Raw genomic sequence first — 20769 nt, 5'->3', positions numbered from 1 at the left:
TCATCTATAAAACAAAAGCAATTTAGAGCAAAAGAGTCCATATTAACAAAGGACATTTATGGACTAACAGTACAGTTAGATAGCAATACAACTGTACCATAGAGGCGCAGAATAAGTTAGAGGAAAAACAAAAAGAACTGGTGGAACTTATTCAAGAAAGATCCAGTGCAATATATTATAAAAAATAAAGCGAACTGGATGGAATGTGGGGAAAAATGCACCAAATTATTTTTCAATCTTCAATGTAGAAGTGCTACCAACTTGTTACAAATGATGGAGTCACGCATAATTCACCGAATTATATTTTGAAAGAGGAAGCAAAGTACTTTAAGAATATGTTTTCTTTCAGTCTCCTCCATCTCCACTAACCGAAGCTAATTGTATGGATTTTTTTCCTAAAAATAATGTAACAATTAACATCTGTACAGAAAGACTCATGTGAAGGCCAAATTACAGAAGAGGAACTTCTTTATGCAATTAAAGCCTTTAAATGCCTAGAACATTTACATTTTGGGGAATCTCTTATACAATGGGTTAAAGTTATGTATAGTAACCCTATGTGTAAAATAGTAAATAATGGCTACATCTCAGAAAGAGACAGAGAGAGACAGAGAGAGACAGAGAGACGGCATGATGGATTGTGGGCTGACCTCTGAACTGAGGAGTCACACGGACAGACAGACAGACCGGCACTGAGTGTCAACCGTAACAACCATGTTTTGGAAGCAGTCATTAGTTTTGGTATGTGGGTGTCTGTCAGTGTGTCTGATAGTCTTTGTTGTCTGTGTCTGATAGTCTTTGTAGTCTGTGTCTGATAGTCTTTGTTGTCTGTGTCTGATAGTCTTTGTGGTCAGTGTCTGATAGTCTTTGTGGTCTGTGTCTGATAGTCTTTGTAGTCTGTGTCTGATAGTCTTTGTGGTCTGTGTCTGATAGTCTTTGTGGTCTGTGTCTGATAGTCTTTGTGGTCAGTGTCTGATAGTCTTTGTTGTCTGTGTCTGATAGTCTTTGTAGTCTGTGTCTGATAGTCTTTGTGGTCCGTGTCTGATAGTCTTTGTAGTCTGTGTCTGATAGTCTTTGTGGTCCGTGTCTGATAGTTTTGTTGTCTGTGTCTGATAGTCTTTGTGGTCTGTGTCTGATCGTCTTTGTTGTCTGTGTCTGATAGTCTTTGTGGTCTGTGTCTGATAGTCTTTGTGGTCTGTGTCTGATAGTCTTTGTTGTCTGTGTCTGATAGTCTTTGTGGTCTGTGTCTGATAGTCTTTGTGGTCTGTGTCTGATAGTCTTTGTGGCCCGTGTCTGACAGTCTTTGTCTGAATGTGTGTTAATGAAGTACTTGCCACTCGGTATAACTCCACAGCCAGCCATTGCACAGATAAAATGTAGAATATTATGAACTACTTAAATCCTTCATACTTTGGAGTTAAGTGTTTCCAGAGATTCCCCCAATTATTGGAGGAGCCACTCATGCTGTACATGCATATAGGGTGCATCTCATAAGTCAACATTGACTTCCTCCCTCATCTCCTTTGTCTCCTCTGGACTGATGAAAGCAAACTTCTTCTAATGCATTCACCATATTGTCCTCACATGTACATATTAGTGCAGATGAAGGAAGGGGGCCACTGAAGACAATCAAGATGCACCCTTATGGCAAACCACAGGACTTGATGTTAAGCACTTTTAAAGTGGTGTGCACTTCTATCTGCCAGCGAGGCAGTACTATACTCCTCCTGCCACGGCTGAGGTCTGTCTGGTGCTTGGCCTCTGTCAGAAACACTGAAGCTCACTTCCCCTCCACCACTAGCATACTTTTCATTTTTCTGGAAGCCTCTCTGAACCGACAAGGTGGTCTGTAACATCATCATCTGGACCTGGGCTTGGATTCCTCTCCTCTATGTGTTGGATGGAAGAACTTTCTTTGTTAGAGGCTGTAATAATGATCAACCACATCTCTCCTTCTCTCTCTCCTTCCTTCCCTCCATCTGTTGACCAGCAGGCCTGGCTTGAGACTGTTGACATTTGTTCCCATCTTTTCTTCTCTTTGCTGCTTTACAGTAAACACCTGCACACACGGCTGAGTGGAAAAAATGATGAACAGCGCTCATGAAAGAATGGTGACAGCTCTGAAGATATCCCTTTCACCTTCACACACAGATGAAAAGGGAGGGGGAGAGAGGGAGACAGATAGGAGACACAGAGAGAAAGAGAGAGAGGGAGGGAGGGAAGGAGGGAGGGAGGCAGGAAGGCAGGGAGGGAGGGGGACTGAGCTCGAGAGAGAGAGAGAGGGAGAAAGGAGATACAATGAGAAAGAGAGAGCGAGAGAAGGGGGAGGGAGCTAGAGAGAGAGAGAGGGGGAGTGAGAGAGAGAGGAACGAGAGAGAGAGAGAGGGAGAGAGATAGAGAGAGAGAGGGAGAGGGACAGGGAGGAGAGAGAAAGAGAGAAAGAGGGAGAGAGAGAGACAGAGCGAGAGATAGTTAGGGAGGGACGCTGAAGGGGAGGTGTTGGCATACATTCATTCATTTACTCACTCACTCACTAGTTAGCCCATCAGTACACATGTTGGAGTATTGTACAATCCACATTTCCTGCAATGGGATTGAGTACACTGCTCACAAACATACACACTAATAACATCCTCATCTGTATAAACAAACAGATTCATGTAGACTACTGTTGAACAGATGGCCAGTAGACTACAAAGGGAAGCCCAGCCGCGAGCTGCCCAGTGACACGAGCCTACCAGATGAGCTAAATCACTTCTATGCTCACTTTGAGGCAAGCAACACTGAGGCATGCATGAGAGAATCAGCTGTTCTGGACGACAGTGTGATTACGCTCTCCATAGCCAACGTCAGTCCCCTCCTGTACTCCCTGTTCACCCATGACTGCATGGCCAGGCACAACTCCAACACCATCATTAAGTTTGCAGACAACACAACAGTGGTAGGCCTGATCACCGACAATGACGAGACAGCCTATGGGGAGGAGGTCAGAGATCTTGCCAGAATAACAACCTATCCCTCAACGTAACCAAGTCTAAGGAGATGATTGTGGACTACCGGAAAAGGAGGACCGAGCACACCCCCATTCTCATTGACGGGGCTGTAGTGGAGCAGGTTGAGAGCTTCAAGTTCCTTGGTGTCCACATCAACAACAAACTAGAATGGTCCAAACACACCAAGACAGTCGTGAAGAGGGCACGACAAAGACTATTCTCCCTCAGGAAACTAAAAGGATTTGGCATGGGTTGTGAGATCCTCAAAAGGTTCAACAGTTGCAACATCGAGAGCATCCTGACTGATTGCATCACTGCCTGGTACGGCAATTGTTCGGCCTCCGACCGCAAGGCACTACAGAGGGTAGTGATTACGGCCCAGTATATCACTGGGGCTAAGTTGCCTGCCATCCAGGACCTCTACACCAGGCGGTGTCAGAGGAAGGCCCTAAAAATTGTCAAAGACCCCAGCCACCCCAGTCATTGACTTTTCTCTCTACTACCGCATGGCAAGTGATACCGGAGTGCCAAGTCTAGGACAAAAAGGCTTCTCAACAGTTTTTACCCCCAAGCCATAAGACTCCTGAACAGGTAATCAAATGGCTACCCAGACTATTTGCATTGTGTGCCCCCCCTCAACCCATCTTTTTATGCTGCTGCTACTCTCTGTTTATCATATATGCATAGTCACTTTAACTATACATTCATGAACATACTACCTCAATTGGGCCGACCAACCAGTCCTCCCGCACATTGGCTAACATGGCTATCTGCATTGTGTCCCACCCACCACCCGCCAACCCCTCTTTTACGCTACTGCTACTCTCTGTTCATCATATATGCATAGTCACTTTAACCATATCTACATGTACATACTACCTCAATCAGCCTGACTAACCGGTGTCTGTATGTAGCCTCGCTACTTTTATAGCCTCGCTACTGTATATAGCCTGTCTTTTTACTGTTGTTTTATTTCTTTACCTACCTATTGTTCACCTAATATCTTTTTTGCACTATTGGTTAGAGCCTGTAAGTAAGCATTTCACTGTAAGGTCTACACATGTTGTATTCGGCGCACGTGACAAATAAACTTTGATGTGATTTGATTTGAAGCCATGCTGTATTTAAAAAATATATACATTATATATGTACACTACCGTTAAAAAATTTGGGGTCACTTAGCGATGTCCTTGTTTTTGTAAGAAAAGTACATTTTTTGTCCATTAAAATAACGTCAGATTGATCAGAAATTCAGTGTTGACATTGTTCATGTTGTAAATTACTATTGTAGCTAGAAACGGCAGGTTTTTTATGGAATATTTACATAGGCGTACAGAGGCCCATTATCAGCAACCATCACTCCTGTGTTCCAATGCCACATTGTGTTAGTTAACCTGTTGGGGTGTAGGGGGCAGTATTTTCAGGGCCGGATGAAAAACGTACCCAATTTACACTGGTTACTACTGGCCCAGAAACTAGAATATGCATATTATTAGTAGATTTGGATAGAAAACACTCTGAAGTTTCTAAAACTGTTTGAATGGTCTCTGTGAGTATAACAGAACTCATATGGCAGACAAAAACCTGAGAATATTCCAAGCAGGAAGTGGAAAGTCTGAGAATTGTAGTTCTTCTTTTGATTCTCTATCGAAACTACAGTGTCTGTGGGGGACGTTGCACGTCCTAAGTCTTCCATTGGCTGTCTAAAGCCTTCAGAAAGTTGTTTGAGCATTTTCCTGTCACTGGGCAGATAATAGGAGCTCAGTTACTGAGTGGACTGCCTGGCAACAAAGGGATTGGATATGCGTGGTCACGTGAGCATGCCGTTCCTTCTTTTTCTTCTTGAATGAATATCCTATTGTCCGGTTGGAATATTATCGCAATTTTACGTTAAAAATACCATAAAGATTGATTTTAAACAGCGTTTGACATGCTTCTGAGTAATGGAACATTTTGACTTTTCGTCTCTGGTACTGCACTCGCGCGGTATGCCTTTGGATAGTGACCTGAACGCACGAACAAAACGGAGGTATTTGGACATAAATATGGAGTATTTTGAACAAAAACAAAATTTCTTGTGGAAGTAGCAGTCCTGGGAGTGCATTCTGACGAAGATCAGCAATGGTAAGACAATATTTCTAATACTAATTCTGAGTTTAGGTTTCCCTGAACTTGGCGGGTGTCTGTATAGCTCGCTGTGATCGCTGAGCTATGTACTCAGAATATTGAAAATGTGCTTTCTCAGTAAAGCTATTTTAAAATCTGACACAGCGGTTGCATCCAGGAGTAGTCTATCTATAATTCTTTAAATAATTGTTATATATTTTGTCAACGTTTATGATAAGTATTTTTGTAAATTGATGTGTACATTCACCGGTAGTTTTGGTGGGAATACATTTTCTGAACATCACGCGCCAATGTAAAATGCGGTTTTTGGATATAAATATGAACTTTATCGAACAAAACATACATGTATTGTGTAACATAATGTCCTAGGAGTGTCATCTGATGAAGATCGTCAAAGGTTAGTCCTTCATTTAGCTGTGTTTTGGGTTTTATTGACACATGTCCTTGCTTGGAAAATGGCTGTGTGATTATTTTTGTCTATGTACTCTCCTAACATAATCTAATGTTTTGCTTTCGCTGTAAAGCCTTTTTGAAATCGGACAATGTGGTTACATCAAGGAGAAGTGTATCTTTAAAATGGTCCCACGTAGCCCATAGAAGTTAATCCAAGTTTATCATTTTTAAAGGCTAATTGATCATTACAAAATCCTTTTGCTCGGGCCTCCCGGGTGGCACAGACTGCTACCAATTGGATACCATGAAAAAAGGGGTAAAAAAAGAAAACCCTTTTGCAATTATGTTAGCACAGCTTAAAACAGTTGTGCTGATTAAAGAAGCAATAAAACTGGCCTTCTTTAGACAAGTTGAGTATCTGGAGCATCAGATTTTGTGGGTTCGATTACAGGCTCAAAATGCCAGAAACAAAGCACTTTCTTCTGAAACTCCTCAGTCAATTCTTGTTCTGGGAAATGACGGCTATTCCATGCGAGAAATTGCCAAGACACTGAAGATCTCGTACAATGCTGTGTACTACTCCCTTCACAGAACAGCATAAACTGGTTCTAACCAGAATAGAAAGAGGAGTGGGAGGCCCCGGTGCGCAACTGAGCAAGAGGACAAGTACATTAGAGTGTCTAGTTTGAGAAGCAGACGCCTCACAAGTCCTCATCTGGCAGCTTCATTAAATAGTACCAGCAAAAAAACAGTCTCAACATCAACAGTGAAGAGGCGACTACAGGTTCCTGGCCTTCTCGGCAGAGTTCCTCTGTCTAGTGTCTGTGTTCTTTTGCCCATCTTAATCTTTTATTTTTGTTGGCCAGTCTGAGATATGGCTTTTTATTTGCAACTCTGCCTAGAGGGCCAGCATCCTGGAGTCGCCTCTTCACTGTTGACGTTGAGACTGGTGTTTTTCAACGTGGAATTAGAACACAGGAGTGATGGTCCCTGATAATGGGCCTCTGTACGCCTATGTAGATATTCCATAAAAAATCTGCCATTTCCAGCTATAATAGTAATTTACAACATGAACAATGTCTACACTGTATTTCTGATCAATTTGATGTTATTTTAATGGGCAAAAAATTTGCTTTTCTTTCAGAAACAAGGACATTTCTTAGTGACCCCCAACTTTTGAACGGTAGTGTATATTTTAAATGTAACTTTTATTTAACAACAAATTCTTAATTACAATGACAGCCTACCCCAGTTAAACCAGGACGACTCTGGGCCAATTGTGCATCGCCCTATGGGACTCCCAATCACAGCCAGATGTTATTCAGCCTGGATTTGAACCAAGGACTGTAGTGTCACCTCTTGCACCTTGATGCAGTGCCTTAGACTGCTGCGACACTCGGGAGCCCTTGATGTAGGAAGCCATGATGTATAAAGCCTTCATGTATGAAGCCATGATGTATAAAGCCTTCATGTATGAAGCCATGCTGTATGAAGGCATGCTGTCTGTATAAACCATGCTGTATGAAGCCATGCTGTCAGAAGCCATGCTGTCTGTATAAACCATGCTGTATGAAGTCATGCTATATGAAGCCATGATGTGTGAAGCCATGTCGTATGAAGCCATGATGTGTGAAGCCATGCTGTATGAAGCTATGGTGTATGAAGCCATTCTATCTGTGTAAACCATGCTGTATGAAGTCATGCTATATGAAGCCATGATGTGTGAAGCCATGTCGTATGAAGCCATGATGTGTGAAGCCATGCTGAATGAAGCCATGCTGTATGAAGCCATGCTGTATGAAGCCATTCTATCTGTGTAAACCATGGTGTAAGAAACCATGCTGTAAGAAGCCATGCTGTAAGAAGCCATGATGTGTGAAGCCATGCTGTCTGTATAAACCATGCTGTATGAAGCCATGCTGTATGAAGCCATGCTGTCTGTATAAACCATGCTGTATGAAGCCATGCTGTATGAAGCCATGCTGTATGAAGCCATTCTATCTGTGTAAACCATGCTGTATGAAGCCATGCTGTAAGAAGCCATGCTCTCTGTATAATCCATGCTGTATGAAGCCATGCTGTATGAAGCCATTCTATCTGTGTAAACCATGCTGTATGAAGCCATGCTGTAAGAAGCCATGCTGTATGAAGCCATGCTGTATGAAGCCATTCTATCTGTGTAAACCATGCTGTATGAAGCCATGCTGTAAGAAGCCATGCTGTCTGTATAAACCATGCTGTATGAAGCCATGCTGTAAGAAGCCATTCTATCTGTGTAAACCATGCTGTATGAAGCTATGCTGTAAGAAGCCATGCTGTCTGTATAATCCATGCTGCATGAAGCCATGCTATATGAAGCCATGATGTGTGAAGCCATGTTGTATGAAGCCATGATGTGTGAAGCCATGCTGAATGAAGGCATGCTGTATGAAGTCATTATGTATGAAGCCATGCTATATGAAGACATGCTGTATGAAGCCATGCTGTCTGTATAGTCCATACTGTATGAAGTCATGCTGTATGAAACCATGCTGTATGAAGGCATGCTGTATGAAGTCATGCTGTATTAAGTCATTATGTATGAAGCCATGATGTGTGAAGCCATGCCGTGTGAAGGCATGCTGTATGAAGTCATGCTGTATTAAGTCATTATGTATGAAGCCATGATGTGTGAAGCCATGCCGTGTGAAGACATGCTGTATGAAGCCATGCTGTATGAAGCCATGCTGTCTGTATAAACCATGCTGTATGAAGCCATGCTGTATGAAGCCGTGCTGTATGAAGCCGTGCTGTATGAAGTCGTGCTGTATGAAGTTGTGCTGTATGAAGCCATTCTATCTGTGTAAACCATGCTGTAAGAAACCATGCTGTAAGAAGCTATGCTGTCTGTATAATCCATGCTGTATGAAGCCATGCTGTATGAAGCCGTGCTGTAGGAACCCATGCTGTATGAAGTCATGCTGTATTAAGTCATTATGTATGAAGCCATGATGTGTGAAGCCATGCCGTGTGAAGACATGCTGTATGAAGCCATGCTGTATGAAGCCATGCTGTCTGTATAAACCATGCTGTATGAAGCCATGCTGTATGAAGCCGTGCTGTATGAAGTCGTGCTGTATGAAGTCGTGCTGTATGAAGTCGTGCTGTATGAAGCCATTCTATCTGTGTAAACCATGCTGTAAGAAACCATGCTGTAAGAAGCCATGCTGTCTGTATAATCCATGCTGTATGAAGCCATGCTGTATGAAGCCGTGCTGTATGAAGCCGTGCTGTATGAAGTCGTGCTGTATGAAGCCATGATGTATGAAGCCATGATGTATGACGCCATGCCGTATGAAGTCATGATGTATGAAGCCATGATGTACGAAGCCATGATGTATGAATCCATGCTGTATGAAGACATACTGTATGATACCATGCTGTCTGTATCAACCATACTGTATGAAGCCATGCTGTATGAAGCCATGCTGTATGAACTCATGTTGTCTTAAGTCATAATTTATGAAGCCATTCTGTATTTAACCATGCTGTATGAAGCGATGCTGTGTGAAGTCATGCTGTATGAAGCCATGCTGTCTGTATAAACCATGCTGAATGAAGCCATGCTGTTTGAAGCTATGCTGTATGTAACCATGCTGTATGAAGATATGCTGCTGAGTTACTGTCTGTACTATAATACTGCTGGACCAGGGTCCTCTTGGCAGGGGGAGCTTAGTTCCGTCAGTGATATGATATACACTGGCTCTTAATACACTCACTGGCTCTCAGATATGTAATGGAGCAAATTAATACACTCTCATCAGACAGGCCTTGAGAATTGAAAACCAATTTAATCAGCTTTGTCTTCCTCTTTCATTTGTCTGTTCTTTCCATCCCTCTTGTTTAATTTTGTGTTCTGTTGCTCTTGGCTGTGAGTGGAGGGTCAGGAGAGGACAGCTAGCTGGGATAGATGTCCTCTGGGTTATACAGTCTGGAACACATGGATTGGACAATGATTTGTTAGTTTTGCAGTATTATGGTAAAGATCTATCATTTTCATCCAGTCATGTATTGGCAGTGCGTTGCAATGTATTGGCACATTAGTTTGGCAAATACTTGTGAAATATTTGACTGGTAGTTTTAAACGTCAGAAATCATCATTAAAAGGAAAATGTTGAGTGAAACACATGATATAGATTTGATTTTCATCTTCTCCTCCAAAATCGTAATTCACTGCTTAATATTCAACTTCTGGACTTGATTAATATGACAGAGAAAATAACTACATTCTTAATAAATCAACAAATTCCTCTAATCATAAACCAGCTGGTTCCTAACCCTCACTCTCTACTAGCCAAGCGGTTGAGTCTCTTTTGGTTCTGACCCAACTCAACTAGACTGATCACAACTGAATGCAATGAGAGCGAAGTTCAACAAGGACCACCCTTTTCTCTCTCTCTCTCTCTCTCTCTCTCTCTCTCTCTCTCTCTGTCATCCTCTCATCCCACCTTTCCCAAAACCCTCTCTATTTAAAAAAAAAAAATCTAAATCATTTCATACAACAAATGTTTAAGTCCAGTCAAGCTTTATTGGCTTCCTGACAGTATCTTAAATACATAGATACATAATCAGAGTACAACACATCAATGGCTCAGTTATACAGTACCAGTCAACATTGTAGAATAATAGTGAAGACATACAAACTATGAAATAACACATATGGAATCATGTACTAACCAATAAAGTGTTAAAACAAATCAAAATATATTTTATATTTGAGATTCTTCAAAGTAGCCACCCTTTGCCTTGATGACAGCTTTGCACACTTTTGGCATTTTCACAGCCAGCATAATGAGGAATTATTTTCCAACAGTCTTGAAGGAGTTCCCACATATGCTGAACACTTGTTGGCTGCTTTTCCTTCACTCTGCCATCCAACTCATCCCAAACCATCTCAATTAAGTTGAGGTCAGATGATTGTGGAGGCCAGGTCATCTGATGCAGCACTCCATCACTCTCCTTCTTGGTTAAATAGGCCTTACACGGAGATTATCCATTCACCTACTCTGCGTCTCACAAAGACACGGCAGTGGAGCCAAAAAATCTCAAATATGAACTAAGGACAGATTTCAAGTCAAATAAAATAAAATTGTTTTAGTCACATGCGCCAAATACAACAGCGAAATGCTTACTTACGAGCCCCTAACCAACAATGCAGTTGAAAAAAAAAATTATAAGAATAAATTAAAAATAAGAATAATAAATAAAAGTAACAAGTAATTCAAGAGCAGCAGTAAAATAACAATAGCGAGAATATATACAAAGGGGTACCGGTACAGAGTCAATGTGTGGGGGCACCGGTTAGTCGAGGTAATTCAGGTAATATGTACATGTAGGTAGAGTTATTAAAGTGACTATGCATAGATGATAACAACAAAACAACAGAGACTAGCTGTGATGTAAAATAGGGGGTGGTGGGTAGGGGGAGGCATGGCTTGGGAGTCTTATGGCTTGGAGGTAGAAGCTGTTTAGAAGAATCTTGGACCTAGACTTGGCGCTCCGGTACCGCTTGCCGTGCTGTAGCAGAGAGAACAGTCTATGACTACGGTGGCTGGAGTCTTTGGCAATTTTTAGAGCCTTTCTCTGACACTGCCTGGTATAGAGGTTCTGGATGGCAGGAAGTTTGTCCCCAGTGATGTACTGGGCCGTACGCACTGCCCTCTGTAGTGCCTGGCGGTCGGAGGCCGAGCAGTTGCCATACCAGCAGTGATGCAACCAGTCAGGATGCTCTTGATGGTGCAGCTGAGGAACCTTTTGAGGATCTGAGGACCCATGCCAAAATGTTTCTGTCTCCTGAGGGGGAATATGTTTTGTCGTGCCCGCTTCACGATTGTCTTGGTGTGCTTGGACCATGTTAGGTTGTTGGTGATGTGGACACCAAGGAACTTGAAGCTCTCACCCTGCTCCATTACAGTCCCATCGATGAGAATGGGGGCGTGCTTAAAACATGTTAGTATTACGGACTCGGACAGGGAGAGGTTGAAAATGTCAGTGAAGACACTTGCCAGTTGGTCAGCGCATGCTTGCAGTACACATCCTGGTAATCCGTCTGGCCCTGCGGCCTTGTGAATGTTGACCTGTTTAAAGGTCTTACTCACATCAGCTGCGGAGAGCATGATCACACAGTCTTCTGGAACAACTGGTGCTCTCATGCGTGTTTCAGTGTTATTTGCATCGAAGCGAGCATAGAAGTAGTTCAGCTCGTCTGGTAGGCTCTTGTCACTGGGCAGCTCTCGGCTGTGCTTCCCTTTGTAGTCTGTAATGGTTTGCAAGCCCTGCCACATCCGACGAGCATCAGAGCCAGTGTAGTACGATTCGATCTTAGTCCTGTATTGAAGCTTTGCCTGTTTGATGGTTCGTCGGAGGGCATAGCGGGATTTCTTATAAGCTTCTGGGTTTAAAGTCCCGCTCCTTGAAAGCGGCAGCTCTAACCTTTTACTGTGGATGTTGCCTGTAATCCATGGCTTCCGGTTGGGGTATGCCCGTACAGTCACCTTGGGGACAACCTCATCGACGCACTTATTGATGAAGCCAACAACTGATGTGGTGTACTCCTCAATGCCATCGGAGGAATCTCGGAACATATTCCAGTCTGTGCTCGAAAAACAGTCCTCTAGCTTAGCATCTGCTTCGTCTGTGTCACGTCCTGGCCAGTATAAGGGTTAATTGGTATTGTAGTTTGGTCAGGACGTGGCAGAGGGTATTTGTTTTATGTGGTTCAGGGTGGTGTTTTTGTAGTAAGGGCATTTGATTTAGTATTCCGGGGTTTTTGGGCACTGTTTGAGATTCACGTATTTCTATGTTGATCTAGTTAGTTGTATGTCTATGTTTGGTTAATTGGGGTGGACTTCCAATTGAAGGCAGCTGTGTGGTGTTGCCTTTGATTGGAAGTCCTATATTAGTTGGGTGTGTTTGTCTGTTTAATTGTGGGAGATTGTTCCGTGTTCCGCGTTTAGTGTGTGTAAACCTAACAGGACTGTCAGTGTATCGTGCGTTCGTTTTTTTTGTTATTTTGTATGTTCGTTTTGGAATTTATTAAAAGTTCAAAATGAACCGTCTCAACTCTGCAGCATATTGGTCCTCATTTTCCGATGATGATTTCGCCATATCGTCCTCCGACGAAAAAATCCCTGACATTTTTTTATTGATCGAGTCACTGGTGCTTCCTGCATTAATTGTTGCTTGTAAGCAAGAATCAGGAGGAAAGAATTATGGTTATGCCAAATGGAGGGCTAGGGAGAGATTTGTATGCGTCTCTGTGTGTGGAGTAAAGGAGGTCCAGAGTTTTTTTTTCGCTCTGGTTGCACATGTAACATTTTGATGGAAATTTGGCAATACATTTCCCTGCATTAAAGTCTCCGGTCAATAGGGGTGCCGCCTCTGGATGAGCGTTTTCCTTTTTGCTTATGGCGGAATACAGCTCATTGACTGCGGTCTTAGGGCCAGCCTCAGTCTAAAGGTGGTATGTAGACAGCTACGAAAAATACAGGTGAAACCCTTTAGGTAGATAGTGTGGTCTACAGCTTATCATGAGATACTCTACCTCAGGTGAGCAAAACCTTGAGACTTCCTTAGATATCGTGCACCAGCTGTTATTTACACAAATACATAGTCCGCCGCAACTTCTCATACCAGAGGCTGCTGTTCTATCCTGCCGATACGGCGTATAACCAGCCAGCTGTATGTTGATAATGTCGTCGTTCAGCCACGACTCCGTGAAGCATAAGATATTACAGTTTTGAATGTCCCGTTGGTAGTTTAATCTTACGCGTAGGTCATCGATTTTATTTTCCAAAAATTGCATGTTTGCAAGCAGAATGGAAGTAAGTGGGGGTTTATTCGATCGGCTACAAATTCTCAGAAGGCAGCCCGCCCTCTGGCCCCTTTCTCTCCACCTTCTCTTCACGCAAATGACGGGGATCTAGCCCTGTTCCCGGGAAAGCAGTATGCCATTCACGTCGGGCTCTTCAGACTCATTAAAGGAAAAAAAGGATTCCACCAGTTCATGGTGAGTAATTTCAGTTCTGATGTCCAGAAGTTATTTTCGGTCAAAAGAGACGGTAGAAGCAACATTATGTGCAAAATAAGTTAAAAATAAGTTACAAACAACGCAAAGAAATAAACAAAAAAACACAATTGGATAGGAACACGTAAAACGTCATCCTTCTTCTTCGGCGACATCTTTACTTTCCACCGGTCTAATGCCCATTGCTCGTGTTTCTTTGCCCAAGCAAGTCTTTTCTTATTATTGGTGTCCTTTAGTAGTGGTTTCTTTTCAGAAATTTGACCATGAAAGCCTGATTCACGCAGTCTCTGAACAGTTGATGTTGAGATGTGTCTGTTACTTGAATTCTGTGAAGCATTTATTTGGGCTGCAATTTCTGAGGCTGGTAACTCTAATGAACTTATCCTCTGCAGCAGAGGTAACTCTGGGTCTTCCTTTTTTGTGGCGGTCCTCATGAGAGCCAGTTTCATCATAATGCTTGATGGTTTTTGCAACTGCACTTGAAGAAACTTTCAATGTTCCTTGAAATTTTCCACGTTGACTGAGGTTTTGTCTATTGTGTTTTGTGGGTAGTTGTTTTCCGTTTTGTTGTCTGTTGCCTGACGGAACTGTTTGCTGTCGTTTTGTTTCTTTTTAAAAGTGTTTAGTTTTCATTAAAGAATAATCATGAGCACTCAACACGCCGCGCCTTGGTCCCCTCTATACGACGCACATTACAGAACTACCCACCACGATTGGATCAAGCGGCGTGCCAGGGCAGCGATGGATACCTGGTCTAATGAGGATTGGATTGAAAGGAGAACCTGGATTTGGGGCCAGGTAATAGACAGGTATCGTAGCCTACCGGGGAAGAACAAGAGGCAGCCCCCACATTTTTTTGGGGGGGGGGCACACGTGTAGTTTGGCGGAGCCAGGGGTGAGACCTGAGCCAACTCCCCGTGCTTATTGTGGTGAGCATGTGCCTGCCTCTTGCACTCTCCCTCCAGTGCGCCTCCATAGCCCAGTACGTTCTGTGCCTGCTCCTCGCACTCTCCCTCCAGTGCGCCTCCATAACCCAGTACGTCCTGTGCTTGCTCCTCGCACTCTCCCTCCAGTGCGCCACCATAGCCCAGTACGTCCTGTGCCTGCTCCTCGCACTCTCCGTCCAGTGCGCCTCCATAGCCCAGTATGTCCGGTGCCTGCTCTGTGCACCCGGTCCTCAGTGCGTCTCTCCAGAGCTGTTCCAGCTCCACGAGAAAAGCCTCCAGTGATAATCTATGGTCCGAAGCCTGTAGAGATGATCCATGGCACCAAGCCTGTAGTGATGATCCATGGCCCGGAGCCTGTAGGGATGTTCCATGGCACGAAGCCTCCAAAGGTAATCCATGGCCCGGAGCCTGTAGAGATAATCCATGGCAAGAAGCCTGTAGGGATTATCCATGGTCCGGAGCCTGTAGGGATAATCCATGGCAAGAAGCTTGTAGGAATGATCCATGGCCCGGAGCCTGTAGAGATTATCCATGATACGAAGCCTCCAAGGATGATCCATGGCGCAGAACCTGTAGAGATGATCCATGGCATGGAGCCTGCAGCAATGGTCCCTAGTCCGGAACCTATAATGACGGTTCCCAGTCCGGAGCCTCCAGCGATGATCTTCAGTCCGGAGCCTCTGGCGACGCTCTTCAGTCCAGAGCCTCCGGCGACGCTCTTCAGTCCAGGTCCTCCGGCGACACTCTTTAGTCCTGAGCCTCCGGCGACGCTCACCAGTACGGAGCCTCCAGTGACGCTCCCCAGTCCGGAGCCTCCGGCGTCGCTCCCCAGTCCGGAGCCTCCGGCGTCGCTCCCCAGTCCGGAGCCTCCGGCGACGCTCCCCAGTCAGGAGCCTCCGGCGACGCTCCCCAGTCCGGAGCCTCCGGCGACGCTCCCCAGTCCAGAGCCTCCGGCGACGCTCCCCAGTCAGGAGCCTCCGGCGACGCTCCCCAGTCAGGAGCCTCCAGCGACGCTCCCCAGTCCGGAGCCTCCAGCGACGCTCCCCAGTCCGGAGCCTTCAGCGACACTCCCCAGTCCGGAACCTTCAGCGACGCTCCCCAGTCCGGAGCCTCCAGCGACACTCCCCAGTCCGGAGCCTCCAGCGACGCTCCCCAGTCAGGAGCCTCTAGCGATGCTCCCCAGTCCGGAGCCTCCAGCGACGCTCCCCAGTCCGGAGCCTTCAGCGACGCTCCCCAGTCCGGAACCTTCAGCGACGCTCCCCAGTCCGGAGCCTCCAGCGACGCTCCCCAGTCCGGAGCCTCCAGCGACGCTCCCCAGTCCGGAGCCTCTAGCGATGCTCCCCAGTCCGGAGCCTCCAGCGACGCTCCCCAGTCCGGAGTCTTCAGCGACGGTCTGCAGCCCGGAATCTTCAGCGACGGTCTGCAGCCCGGAATCTTCAGCGGTGGTCTGCAGCCCGGAGTCTTCAGCGGCGGTCTGCAGCCCAGAGTCTTCAGCGGTGGTCTGCAGCCCAGAGCCTTCCGCGGTTGGCGGTCCAAAGCTTCCGGTGATGATCCACGGTCTGGTTCCTCTGGTCACACAGAAGCGGGGGGATCAGCGGGCGGTGGGGGTGCTACACCCCGAACCAGAGCCGCCGCCAAGTACAGATGCCCACCCGGACCCTCCCCTATAGGTTCAGGTTTGTGGCCGGGAGTCCGCACCTTTTTTTTTGGGGGGGGGTACTGTCACGCTCTGACCTAAGAGAGCTGTTTTTTCTCTGTTTAGTTAGGTCAGGGTGTGATATGGGTGGGCATTCTATGTTTTTTGTTTCTATGTTTAGTTCTTGTTTTTCTATTTCTATGTTGGAGTTTTGGGATGATCTCCAATTAGAGGCAGCTGGTTTGCGTTGTCTCTAATTGGAGATCATATTTAAGTTGGGGGTTTTTCTATTGTGTTTTGTGAGTAGTTGTTTTCCGTTATGTTGTCTGTTGCCTGATGGAACTGTTTGCTGTAGTTTTGTTTCTTTGTAAAAGTGTTTAGTTTTCATTAAAGAATAATCATGAGCACTCAATACGCCACGCCTTGATCCCCTCTATACGACGCACATTATACTATAGTTTCTCTTTGCTTATTTGAGCTGCTCTTGCCTTAATATGGATATGGTCTTTTACCAAATAGGGCTATCTTCTGTATACCACCCCTATGTTGTCACAAAACAACTGATTGCCTCAAACTCATTAAGAAGGAAAGAAATTCCACAAATTTACTTTTAACAAGGCACACATGTTAAATGAAATGCATCCCAGGTGCACAGCTGTCATCAAGGCAACGGGTGGCTACTTTGAAGAATCTCAAATATAAAATATATTTTGATTTGTTTAACACTTTTTTTTGGTTAGTACATGATAACATATGTGTTATTTCACGTAGAAAAAAATGTAAATAAAGAAAAACCCTTGAATGAGTACGTGTGCCCAAACTTTTGACTGGTACTGTAGCTTCACATAATCTTGCTAGCATCAGGAGACTGAAAATATTTGTCATGGGTCCCCAGATCTTCAAAAAGTTCTACAGCTTCACCATCGAGAGCATCCTGACCGGTTGCATCACCGCCTGGTATAGCAACTGATCGGCATCCGACCGTAAGGCGCTACAGAGGGTAGTGCGTATGGCCCAGTACATCACTGGGGCCAAGCTTCCTGCCATCCAGGACCTATACACTAGGTGGTGTCAGAGGATTGTGAAAGACTCCAGTCACCCAAGTCATAGACTGTTCTCTCTGCTACCGCACGGCAAGCGGTACCGGAGTACCAAGTCTAGGTCCAAAAGGCTCCTTAACAGCTTCTACCCCCAAGACATAAGACTGTTGAACAATTCTTCAAATGGCCACCTGAACTATTTACATAGACCCCCCCCTTTGTTTTTACTCTGCTTCTACTCAATGTTTATTATCTACGCATAGTCACTTTACCCCTATCTACAAATGACCTCGACTAACCTGTACCCCCGCACATTGACTCTGTAACTGTACCCCCTGTATATAGCCTCATTATTGCTTTTTTATTGTGTTTTATTACATTTTTTATTGTAGTTTATTTAGTAAATGTTTTCTTAACTCTATTTCTTGAACTACATTGTTGGTTAACTTCTTTGGGATAGGGGGCAGCATTTTCACAGCCGGATAAAAAACGTACCCGATTTAATCTGGTTACTACTCCTGCCCAGAAACTAGAATATGCATATAATTAGTAGATGTGGATAGAAAACACTCTAAAGTTTCTAAAACTGTTTGAATGGTGTCTGTGAGTATAACAGAACTCATACGGCAGGCCAAAACCTGAGAAGATTCCATACAGGAAGTGCCCTGTCTGACAATTTGTTGTCCTTCTGTTGCATCTCTATCGAAAATACAGCATCTTTTCTAAGGCTTCCATTGTCTCTCTAAAGCCGCCAGAAAGTGGAATGGGGTGTCTGCTGTCTCTGGGCAAAGAACAGCTGCAGAATTTGTGAGTGGTCAGCCTGGGGACAGTAACACTGGAGATGCGCATTCACGAGACTCCTCCATTTTTTTCTTTCAGCCTTTGAATGAATACAACGTTGCCCAGTTGGAATATTATCGCTATTTTACAAGAAAAATAGCATAAAATTGATTTTAAACAGCGTTTGACATGCTTCTAAGTACGGTAATAAAATATTTTACATTTTTTGTCACGAAATGCGCTCGCGCATCACCCTTCGGATAGTGACCTGAACGCACAAACAATACGGAGCTATTTCAATATAACTATGGATTATTTGGATCCAAAACAACATTTGTTGTTGAAGTAGAAGTCCTGGGAGTGCATTCTGACGAAGAACAGCAAAGGTAATCCAATTTTTCTAATAGTAATTCTGAGTTTAGGTTGTCCCAAACTTGGTGGGTGTCAAAATAGCTAGCCGTGATGGCCGAGCTATCTACTCAGAATATTGCAAAATGTGCTTTCGCCGAAAAGCAATTTTAAAATCTGACACCGCGATTGCATAAAGAAGTTCTGTATCTATAATTCTTAAAATAATTGTTATGTATTTTGTGAACGTTTATCATGAGTAATTTAGTAAATTCACCGGAAGTTTTCGGTGGGTATGCTAGTTCTGAACATCACATGCTAATGTAAAAAGCTGGTTTTGATATAAATATGAACTTCATTGAACAAAACATGCATGTATTGTATAACATAATGTCCTAGGAGTGTCATCTGATGAAGATCATCAAACGTTAGTGCTGCATTTAGCTGTGGTTTGGGTTTATGTGACATATATGCTTGCTTGGAAAATGGCTGTGTGATTATTTGTGTCTATGTACTCTCCTAACATAATCTAATGTTTTGCTTTCGCTGTAAAGCCTTTTTGAAATCAGACAGTGTGGTTAGATTAACGAGAGTCTGGTCTTTAAAATGGTGTAAAATAGTTGATTGTTTGAGAAAATTTAATTGTGGTATTTTAGTTGGTTTTGTATTTCGCGCCGTACGATGCCATTGGCTGTTGGCTAGGGGTTCCGCAGGCGCAACGGGGTTCCTCTAGCGGAACGTCTGTCCTCAACAGGTTAAGGGCTTGTAAGGATGCATTCACGGTAAGGTCTACACCTGTTGTATTTGGCGCATGTGACAAATAAAATTTGATTTGATTTGTTACCATACCTAACACTAACCCAGGTGGCATGTTATTAGCGTGTTAGCATAGCCTCCGTCTGTCTCCCTCCACTACCTCAGTGTGTCTGGGCTGTCGTCCCATTGACCTCCTGGCTTCTGAGACTCTTAGCTGCGCCACCTCATGGTCAGGCCTTGCCGCACACGCTGTCGGGACATTTGACAAATCTGGTTACCTGAAGGACAAATCTAATAATTCCCCCTTTCCTCTCCTCTCCTGGAGTTAGTCCCATCTTCCCTCCATCATTTATTTTCTTCAATGTATTTTTTTTCCACTGGGCTGGTTTTCTGCCCAGTACATTGCTTGTTGTAGGAGGGCTGTAAAATGCATTAAGTGATGGGAGGTTGCTTCAACAATAATCTATTTAGATTCCCCCTCTTTCTATCTGTGTGTTTGTTCTTTTGAGCTGTCGTTTCGTGTCGTTTACCTCATGTGCCAAAGCCGAAGTCAAGGTCTGTCTTTGTAAAGATGAGCGACAGGAGGAAGTGAAACAGACAATAGGTTATGAGATTAACGTAGAAAGACAGAGGGACGGAAGGAGAGAAAGGAGAATGTCAGACAAAGAGAGGGAAGAAAGAAGGGGATTAGGGATGGATTTCCCAAATGGAAACTGAGAGGTAAGGACTGATGGAGGTGGACACATCTCATCCTCTCTGTGTTCTCTCCCCTCTGAGAAGATTAATAGAGAAATGGTGTTTGGTATCTATGGGTTTCCTCTGTACTAAATCCACAGTGGTCCCTCGGCCTTCCCACACATTCTATAGTAGATTAATTAATGCCACATATCTGTACAACCGCTAGAGATCGGTTATTTACCCTGTAGTATTAATGTATAAGTATTATTTATAGAATGCCTATTGCTAATATTGTCTATCCAACATGGCCAACGGGTGAAATTGAAATTAAATCAAATCAAATACAACTTTATTTGTCACATGCACCGAGTACAACAAGTGTAGACTTTACCGTGAAATGCTTACTTTCAAGCCCTTAACAACCTGTTATGGCTAGGGGGCAATATTTTCACAGCCGGATAAAAAACGTACCGATTTAATCTGATTATTACTCCTGGCCAGAAACTAGAATATGCATATAATTATTAGCTTTAGATAGAAAACACTCCAAAGTTTCTAAAACTGTTTGAATGGTGTCTGTGAGTATAACAGAACTCATTTGGCAGGCCAAAACCTGAGAAGATTCCATGCAGGAAGTGGCCTGTCTGACAATTTCTTGCCCTTCTTGATTATCTCTATCCATTACAGAGGATCTCTGCTGTTACGTGACACTTCCTACGGCTCCCATGGGCTCTCAGAAGGCGGCAGAAAGCTGAATCGTGGCTTTGCAGGCTCTGGCTGAAAAAAAGTAGCGCGTTTGGGTAGTGGCTGGTTACAGTACTGTGAGACTCAGGCTTGTGCCCGCGTCGACAGAATGCTTTGTTTTCTTTCGTCTGTTCACCTAAACGCAGATTCCCGGTCGGAATATTATCGCTTTTTACGAGAAAAATGGCATAAAAATGGATTTTAAACAGCGGTTGACATGCTTCGAATTATGGTAATGGGATATTTAGATTTTTTTTGTCAC

This window comes from Salmo salar, chromosome ssa09 (genome assembly GCF_905237065.1).
Source record: "Salmo salar chromosome ssa09, Ssal_v3.1, whole genome shotgun sequence".
Classification (NCBI taxonomy): domain Eukaryota; kingdom Metazoa; phylum Chordata; class Actinopteri; order Salmoniformes; family Salmonidae; genus Salmo; species Salmo salar.
This window is presented reverse-complemented; position numbering follows the sequence as displayed.